Here is a 9,733-nt window from a genome sequence, read left to right on the forward strand (position 1 = left end):
CTAGAGATTATTGTCAAAATGGGTATTGAAACTAAGACAAACCAGATTAAAGCTTTTGTAAAAACTCATGGCATATTCAACACTCGAGTAGGAAAAATGTGTAGAAGATTGTAGCTACTAAGTGCAGCAAGTGTGTGGCAAGATTACCAAGGTTGACTAACATTTTGTTATATCTTCACCAATATTAGCAGCTTGTCATAAAGAATCGCAAGTGATCTTACTCTAATTCAAAACCATTGCGATTTTTTTTTTTTTTTTTCGGTTTCCCTAGAGGGGTCAGATCTATAAATGTGCGCCTACCCACACTTTCACAAATAAGCCCTTACCACTAGGTTGTTGTACCTCTTGGTTTTCTAGGGAGAATCAGACTTATGAATGTGCGTCTACCCACACTTTCACAAGTCAGCCCTTACTACTAAATTACCTAAAGACTGTGTATTTTTATTTTGTTTTTTTTTTCCTTCTTTTTTTTTTTTAACCGAAATGGTTCATTAGAGAGTTCTTGTTCACTACAAACTTAAGCTAGACTTATTGAAATAGAAAGGCAACCAAGGTATTCAATTTGTGTACAGTCAAAAATAGTAATCAGCTACTTCATGCATTTCTCTTTCTCAAGTAATTGAATATAAAATATGAACTTCTATTTTGAACTAAAATCCGAACCATTTGGGGTTACTGCTACCCATAATTCCAACACTCCTTTCCCAAGCATAGAAGTTTGAAAACAGTAATTCCTAAAATTTAGCCAAGAAGTGTGACGCCCCCAAATCCCCACGCACGGATACGGGGAAATCGAAACGTCCGGATGATGATATCACGGGTCACCACCCTAACGACGTGTGCTAAATGTGTGCAAAAGCAACAAATGTGCACGAAGGGACACGCAGCGGATAGGAAAGTCATATAACTAAGTACCAGAATTTTTCTTAATTTAACACAAAGCTGTTCAAAACATATATATTAAAATATTACAGGACACAAACATAATTTTAAACTAAATACAAAGCATAAACTTCAGCACCCCGGAGAAGCCGCGTCCTAGGGCTCAGCCTCCTCCTCCTCATCCTCAATCTCTGCACCAATATCTACGGAACCAAATGGTGCCGCAGGTAAGTAAAATCCAAACACTACCATATAAAAACATATAGAACTCAAAGAATATGCATGAAGTGATGCCAATGCGCAAAACCCATAAAATCATATTTTTCCACACACGCCAAAAATCTCATTTGGCCTAAAAACAAACCCTTTCCAAATATCACGCCAAAAGTCACATTTGGCCCATATCTATCTCAAACCATTATCCAATTAATCCGTATGCACCATGACCTCCCCTAGGGGTCATCCGCACACCCTGGCTCCAGTCCCACACATCAGGTTACGACCACGCATGTGACACCTAACGAGCGATGCCCAGTTCTGTGCCCCGCGCGTTCATAGCCAAGCATCCTCTAGCCCTCGCCAGCGAAGGGCCACGGAGTCGGTGCATAGAGCGATGCCCGATTCAGCTCCCGACGCGTTCGTAGCCAAGCATCCCCTAGCCCCCACTTCTGTCGTCGCCCAGCGACAACTCAAGAGACGTCACTCAGTTTATTCCACTCCCGAGTGACCAGAGGAGTTCCACCGAGATAATACCTCATCCCGGCTTGGGGTCGTGCTACACACACACCCGAAAATCCACTTACGCCAATAAAACAGACCTTTCTCAATTAAATAAAAATGCATGTGCATGCACCATGTAAATGTGATATCAATGCACAAAAATAAACAACCATCCATAAATCAATAAAACAAGCAACTCCGTCCTCCATCCATCCGACCCCCGAACTCCTTAGACTTAGTCGGGAATCAGTCAACCAACAGATAAATATTTATTGAATGAGAAAAATATATTTAAATCTAAAAGTAGAGTTTGAAAAATACTTACAGTGCTATATGGTATTTTTAGAAAACACGCGGCGTTGCAAACGGCGGAAGGAAAGCAACGTAACAGTGCAAATTCACTGTGGCCGTGGGTTGTAAAATACCCACTTTTGAACGGGGACAAACCAAGGCTCAAAATTGATAGAGAATGGCCTTGAGATATTTATGAAGCTAAGGGAAATGAGTTTTGGCAGTGGGTGGTGGTGGAAATGGCGGTCGAAAGCCAAAAAGGGGCTGAACGGAGTTGAGCTCGTGGGAGCTGCTCCGGCAACGGATCGAGGCCGAAAATGGGTGGTTTAGGTCGGCAAGAGGTAGGGGAAGAAACTGTGAAGAGATGGTAGCCGGAGGTGGTACGACGGCACCGAAAATGGTGAAAAACCATATGGCTTGGAGTAGCTCATGGTGGCTAACGGTAGCTCGGATGGAGGTGAAACTTGGTGGGGATGTTCACCAGTGAGAGGGAAAGAAAACTAGATGGGTGGTGTAGGCCACACCGCCGGCGAGCGGCGGTTCTGGGCTGCGAAAGCAACCGGCGACAGGGGCAAAAACAGAGCAAGTGTAGTGACTTCCGGCGGCTCTCGGTTGCTAACGACTGGTCCGATGGCTCTGAAAATTGGTGGGGATGATCTCTGGTGGAAGGGGAAGAGAATGGTGGTGGTGGTGCACTAAACGGTTGCCGGACGGTGGAGAACTGGGCGGTCAAAGTGGCGGCGACGGGAAGGAGAAAAGAGAGAAGAGCTGCGCGGGGAGAGAGAAACCGGGAAGGAAAGAGGAAGAAAAAGGAAGAAAAGAAGAAAAGAAGAAAAAGAAAAAGGAAAAGGGAAAAAGAAAAAGAGAAAAGAAAATAAATGAGGTCCAATCCTCACTCCGTAAACCAAAAACAGATCCGCCGAAAACGATATTAAAAACCGTAAAACGACTAAAATAAATTAAACACCACCTCAAATAAATTAAAAACCAATTAAAATACATTAATTTAAAATAAATAAACCAATATATTATTCAAATTAAAAACAACCCTTCAGTGAAAATACACATAAAAACGGGATATCACAAGAAGTTTCATAAAAGTGAAAATCGAACTCCATCAAACTAGATGAGGAACACACAACAAAAGGGACACCTAGCATGTGAAAGAAAAATGAAATTCTCCATCCCCAACTTAAAATGAGCATTGTCCTCAATTATAAAAACAAAGTGATAGTGAAGGGAATGAAGGGTTACCTGGTCACAAGAGAAACATGTGACAAGAAGAAAACAATGAAAAATAGAAGAGGGAAAACACACCTGCATAAACTAAAAACTAAAACAGAAGAATGCAAGAAAGAAGTGAAATAAAATGACAAACAAATCAAACATCAAGGCTCGGTTGGAGGGTCAGGGTCCAATAGATGGATGGTGATATCCTCTGGTGAAAAATGGTCAACAAAATGTTTGAATCGCTGTCCATTAACTTTAAAGATATTACCATTGTGTGGATTGAGGATTTCAACAGCCCCATGAGGAAACACTGTTTGAACAATATAAGGACCACTCCATTTGGATCGAAGTTTACCGGCAAACACATGGAGTCTAGAGTTGTAGAGGAGAACCTTTTGATTGGGGAGAAAACTCTTTCTCAAAATGTGCTTATCGTGGAAAGCCTTAATTCTCTCCTTGTAAAGTTTGGCATTATCGTAAGTATCGTGTCTAAACTCTTATAATTCATTCAGCTCCAATTTCCTTAAAACACCAAAATTGTTAATAGAAAAGTTAAAGTGTTTGACAACCCAATAAGTCTTGTGTTCTAACTCAATAGGGAGATGACATGCTTTACTGTAAACCAAACGATAAGGAGACATGCGTAGGATAGTTTTAAAATCTGTCCTAGAAGCCCATAAAGTGTCCGAAAGCCTCAAAGCCAATCTTTCCTATTTGGGTTGACTGTTTTTTCAAGAATTGTTTTGATTTTACGGTTGGCTAACTTAGCTTGGCCATTGGTTTGATGATGATAAGGAGTTGAAATTTTGTGATGGACCTTATATTTTTTCATTAACATCTCAAATGGTCTATTGCAAAAGTGAGAACCTCCATCACTAATTAAAACCCTTGGTATCCTAAATCGAGTGAAAATATTGTCTTTCAAAAAATTTAACACCACCCGATGGTCATTGGTCCTACATGATATTGCCTCGACCCATTTAGAAATATAATCCACGGCAACAAGAATGTAAAGATAACTAAAAGAAGACAGAAAAAGACCCATAAAATGAACCCCCCAACAATCAAAAATTTCTAATGCTAAAATGGGTTGTAAGGGCATCATGTTTCTATGGGTGATTCTTCCTAATTTTTGGCATGGTTCACATGCCTTACAAAAATTGTAAGCATTCTTGAACATGTGGGGCCAATAATAACCACATTGCAAGATTTTAGCCACTGTTTTCTTAATTGAAAAGTGGCCTCCACATGCACTAGCATGACAAAAATTTTATATGTTTGGAATGTCACAATTAGGCACACACCTCCTCAAAATTTGATCAGAACAATATTTGAATAAATAAGGGTCATCATAAAAGAAAGATCTGACCTCCAATTTAAACTTTTTGATGTCTTGAGGGCTCCAATGTGGTAGGGTGTGTCCTGTCACCAAGAAATTGACAATATCAGCAAACCAAGATAAAGAATCAACAGCTAAAAGCTGTTCATCTGGAAAAGAATCTGAAACGTGAGTAGTAGGTTCAGAATTTTTAACGACAAGTCGAGATAAATGATCTGCAACCATGTTTTCTACTCCCTTTTTATCCTTGATGCTAATATTAAATTCCTCTACACTGACCAAGAACAGCACCTATGACAAGGTCATTGGCGTCACACATGATCTCAAATGGCAATGACCAATCATGTGGTTGAATTATAGGTGCAGTGACAAGCATAGATTTGAGTTGCTCAAAAGTAACTTGACATGCATCAATCCAATTAAAAATGCAATCCTTAGCTAACAATTCATACAAAGGTCTCGATATGGAGCTAAAGTTTTTTATGAAATGCCTATAAAACCCGACATGTCCCAAAAATAATCTAATATCTTTGACTGATTTTGGAATGGGTAACGTCGATATTAGATTAATTTTGGATTTTTTAACTTCAATGTCTCGGGCTGAGATGATGTGACCAAGGACAATACCTTGCTGCACCATAAAATGACATTTTTTTCCAATTTAAAAGTAGATTTTTCTCTTCACATTAAGCCAAAATAGCAGTGAGGTAAGACATGCATCAAATGAATCACCATAGATTGAAAAATCATCCATAAACACCTTTAAGATATGCTCAATCATGTCACTAAAAATACTTAACATGCATCGCTGAAATGTGGTGGGTGCATTACAAAATCCAAAGGACATTTTTCTAAATGCAAAAGTTTCAAACAGGTAAGTAAAAATAGTTTTTTCTTGGTCTTCAGGGGCTATTTTAATTTGATAATATCCTGAAAAACCATCAAGAAAATAATAAAAACTATGGCCCGCAACTCTTTCCAAAGTTTGGTCTAAAAATGGTAATGAAAAATGGTCCTTTCTTGTGACAGCATTTAGTTTCCTAAAATCAATGCACATGCGCCATCCTGTGATGGTCCTGTTGGGATTAACTCATCTTTTTCATTTTTCACAATTGTAACCCCAGATTTCTTAGAAACTACTTGAGTAGGACTTACCCATCGACTATTCAAGATGGGATAGATAATACCTACATCCAAGAGCTTCAAGACCTCATTTTTAACCACCTCCTTCAACATAGGATTCAACCTCCTTTGCATTTCTCGAGTTGATGATGAATTTTCCTCCAAGAAAATTCGATGTGTGCAAATGGTTGGGCTGATTCCTTTGATGTCAGCAATCGACCATCCAAGTGCTCCTTTATGTTGCTTAAGAACCTGTAGAAGTTGCTCCTCTTACTCAACTGATAAAGAAGATGAGATAATACATGGAAAAGTGTTAGTTGGCCCAAGAAAAACATATTTCAACGATTCAGGTAGTGGTTTCAAAACCGGTGATGGAGAAACTTCATCTGATGGTTGCTGGTTTATGGATTGAAGTGGTAGATCTTCAAACTTGAGTCGCCACAATGAGTTCATTTTGCTACCTGCACCAAAATTTACTGCATTAGTATCCAACATCTCATTATTTTCTAATGTTCCAGGTAAAACAGGTTCCATTTGACTCTCTTTCTCCAATAAAAGAATTTCTTCAGCAAGTAAGGAGTCCAAACAATTCACTTCCTGGAGTTCTTTCAAATCATGTGGTTGCCTACAAGTGTTGAACACATTTAACTCCAACGTCATATTTCCAAAAGTCAATTTAAGGATGCCACTTTGACAATTTATCGAAGCGTTGGAAGTAGCCAAAAATGGCCTTCCTAAAATGATGGGGGCCTGAAAAATAGAGTGAGGAGTTAATTGAACATCTAATATCACAAAATCAACGGGATAATAAAACTTATCCACTTGCACCAACACATCTTCTACCACTCCCCTAGGCTTTTTAATTGAACGGTTGACCAATTGCAAGATGATAGAAGTTGGTTTCAACTCTCCTAAACCAAGTTACTCATAGGTGTTATAAGGAAGCAAATTGACACTAGAACCTAAGTCTAGTAGTGCTTGGCTTATTTCGGAGCTTCCTATAACACAAACTATTGTTAAAGAACCTGAATCTTTATACTTAGGAGGAGTATTGGATTGGATAATGGCACTGACTTGTTCCGTGAGAAATGTCTTCTTTTGTACATTAAGTTTTCTTTTAACCGTACACAAATCTTTCAAAAATTTGGCATATGTGGGGATTTGCTCAATGGCATCAAGAAGAGGAATGTTAATGTGTACTTGTCTAAAAATATCTAAAATCTCAGCATGATGTTTATCTTTATGTAAAGGAACCAATCTTTGAGGAAAGGGTGCCGGAGGAGTTACCTTTGGTTCCAAAGAAACATCAACATCAGAATTTTTACCTTGTGCATTGGAAATAGAACTTTCACCTTTCTTGCCAGCTTCATTACCCAATGTATCAACTTCTTTGCCACTACAGAGAGTTATTACGGCCTTATAAGTCCTGACATTTGCTTCTGAAGAAGATGAAGACTCTACGGCAGCAATTTGGACTTGAGGGTTTGGTTGGGGTTGAGATGGGAATTTTCCTTTCTCCTGTGCACTCAAGGTTGTATTCAGCTTGGTCAAATTATTCCTTATGTCATTGATGGCTTGAGAAGTTTGGTTATTTATGGTGGTTTGACTTTGTATGAATTGCTGAAGAGTAGAAGCCATTTGTTGAAATGGGTCATCCATGGGTTTTCTAGGGGCTGGAATTAGTGCATTTTGCTGGGTATGAACTGAATATTAAGGTGCACCAGCTCTCGGGTGTGTTGAATTTGTGGGATGATCATTTCTCCAGCTGAAATTAGGATGATTTCTCCAACCTGTATTATAAGTGTTAGAATATGGTGCAGGAAAAAGCTTATAAATCATGTTAACAGGAAGAGAAGCATCACACAAAACTTCTTTAAAAGCTGGAATAGTAGGACATTCAGATGTTACATGGTTAATATCCTCACAGATGTTACATTTTCCTTGTTTTGGAATGTCCTGAATTTCATGCACTTTTTTCAACTCAATCGCCTCCAATTTTTTTGACCATAAGGCAAATTTGGCTTTCAAATCATCCTCCTCATTTAAAACATATTTAACCCCCCAACTCACGATCCTCAATGGTTCAACTCTATCATAAACATAAGAAGTGTCCCATGATTGAGCGTTTTTAGCCAAGTAATCAAAATATGCAAATGCTTCTTCCAGCTCCTTATTAAAGAATTCTCCATTACACATGGTTTCGACAAATTGTCACATCTTAGATACTAAAGTTTCATAAAAAAAAAAAAAAAAAAACTAATGATGTGCCAATTCTCCTAACCATGGTGTGGACAAGCATTTAAGAGATCTTTAAACCTTTTCCAACTTTGATAAAAACGTTTCATTTTCTTTTTGAGAAAAATTCATGATTTGTCTCTTGAAAACATTGGTTCGATGTATTGGGAAAAACTTTTTCAAAAATTCAGCTTGCATTTCTTGCCATGTTCCAATGGATCTTGGCCTCAATGCATTCAACCATGTTTTTGCTTTGTCCTTAAGAGAAAAAGGAAACAACTTCAATCTAACAATCTCCTCAGTACAATTTTGATCAAAAAATGTGGAGCATACTTCCTCAAACTCCTTGAAGTGCAAGTAGGGATTTTCAGAATCCATTCCATGAAAATGAGGCAATAATGATATTATTCCAGGTTTAAAATTGAAATTATGAGTATTCAACGGTATAATGATGTATGATGGAGTGGTGGTCCTAACAGGATGCAAATATTCTCCAAGTGTTCTATTTGGATTTCCCACATCCCTATCATGATGTTCATTTTCAGCTATGATGTTATCAGTGTCAGATGATGATTCAAGAGAATGTGATGCAGAGTTAAAAGATGTCAATGATTCTGTCCTAAACAATCGAGATGTGTGGTCTCTAGTCCAACCAGTCATACAAACAGAAGCAGAAAATTAAAGACAATGAAAAATAAATAGAGAAAAGGGAAATAAAAAAAAAATCAAATGTCACCCAGGCTGTGAAGAAGTTCACAGCTCCACAAACATCCTATTAGGAAAAAGAGAATGCTCTGACAAATACCAGTTGTCCCTAGAAACGGCGCCAAAAACTTGATTAGCTTATAATTTTGTCTTCCAAGCATAGAAGCTGTCAAAATAATATAAGGATAAATCCCAAGATCAAATTCACAGGGACAATGGGAATTAAGCAAACATTTTATAATCACAAGATAAAATATTGACGTTTATGGTGACAAGAAATTTTGAAAAGAAGAAAGTCTTGAACTAAAATGCGGACTATTTACTAAAAAAGTGTGGACTGAATTAAGAGTATGATTAGTGGTTGTTTTGGAAGTTCAAGCTCGAATTGAACTAAAATTAAAAATAAATCTATGATTCTAAAATTACCAAAACTAAGAGGTTTAGAGAAAGTGTGTAGCAAATGAATTAAACTTGTAAGAAACAATAAAACAAACACTTGGGATGCAATTTTCACCCACTGATTTGGAAATGAATATACTTCTCTTTTAATCGTCTCTCAACCATGCTCTCAATCCTAGAAGTCATAGTCGGATAATATAGTAATGAACCCCAATTCTTAGACTAAAAAAACTACTTAATAGATTATATAACAATTGTAAGATAGTGAAAGAAAGCTATCCAAGTCTTGTTACTTGTTCAAGTATCAATTGTGCCTTTACGTTTACAGCCGATCTAAACCATGAACAAAGAACTTCAATCCTTTCTAAATGTAAATTGAAATATCATCCAACAAATTAATTATTGAAATCACACAACATTGAAGAAAATCCACCCAAAATAGTCATAGGTTACTCATTGAATCACAGGCCTAAAATCTAGCCTATCATCTCTAAATTAGTAAAATGTTCAACAATGATAAACCCTAACATTTCAAATTGTTGTATAAAAATAAATGCAGAATAAAAAAAATAAAACCAGCCGAGAGAGCACAAATCTGGAAACAACTAAGAAAATGCCGAGAAAATAAATTTTCCGAATGAATAAATTACAAGATCTGAAACGAAAGTGAAAACTATAAAATAAAAATCAAATTCGAAAAGCAATAGTCTGTCAATGGTTAAAGCCATAAAACTGGAAACTAGAAAAGAGAGAAATCTAAAATCGAGAGAAAAAAATGCTTCACGAAAGAAAAGAAAGAAAAGAAAACAA

The sequence above is a fragment of the Carya illinoinensis genome, chromosome 1, assembly GCF_018687715.1.
Source record: "Carya illinoinensis cultivar Pawnee chromosome 1, C.illinoinensisPawnee_v1, whole genome shotgun sequence".
NCBI classification, from domain to species: domain Eukaryota; kingdom Viridiplantae; phylum Streptophyta; class Magnoliopsida; order Fagales; family Juglandaceae; genus Carya; species Carya illinoinensis.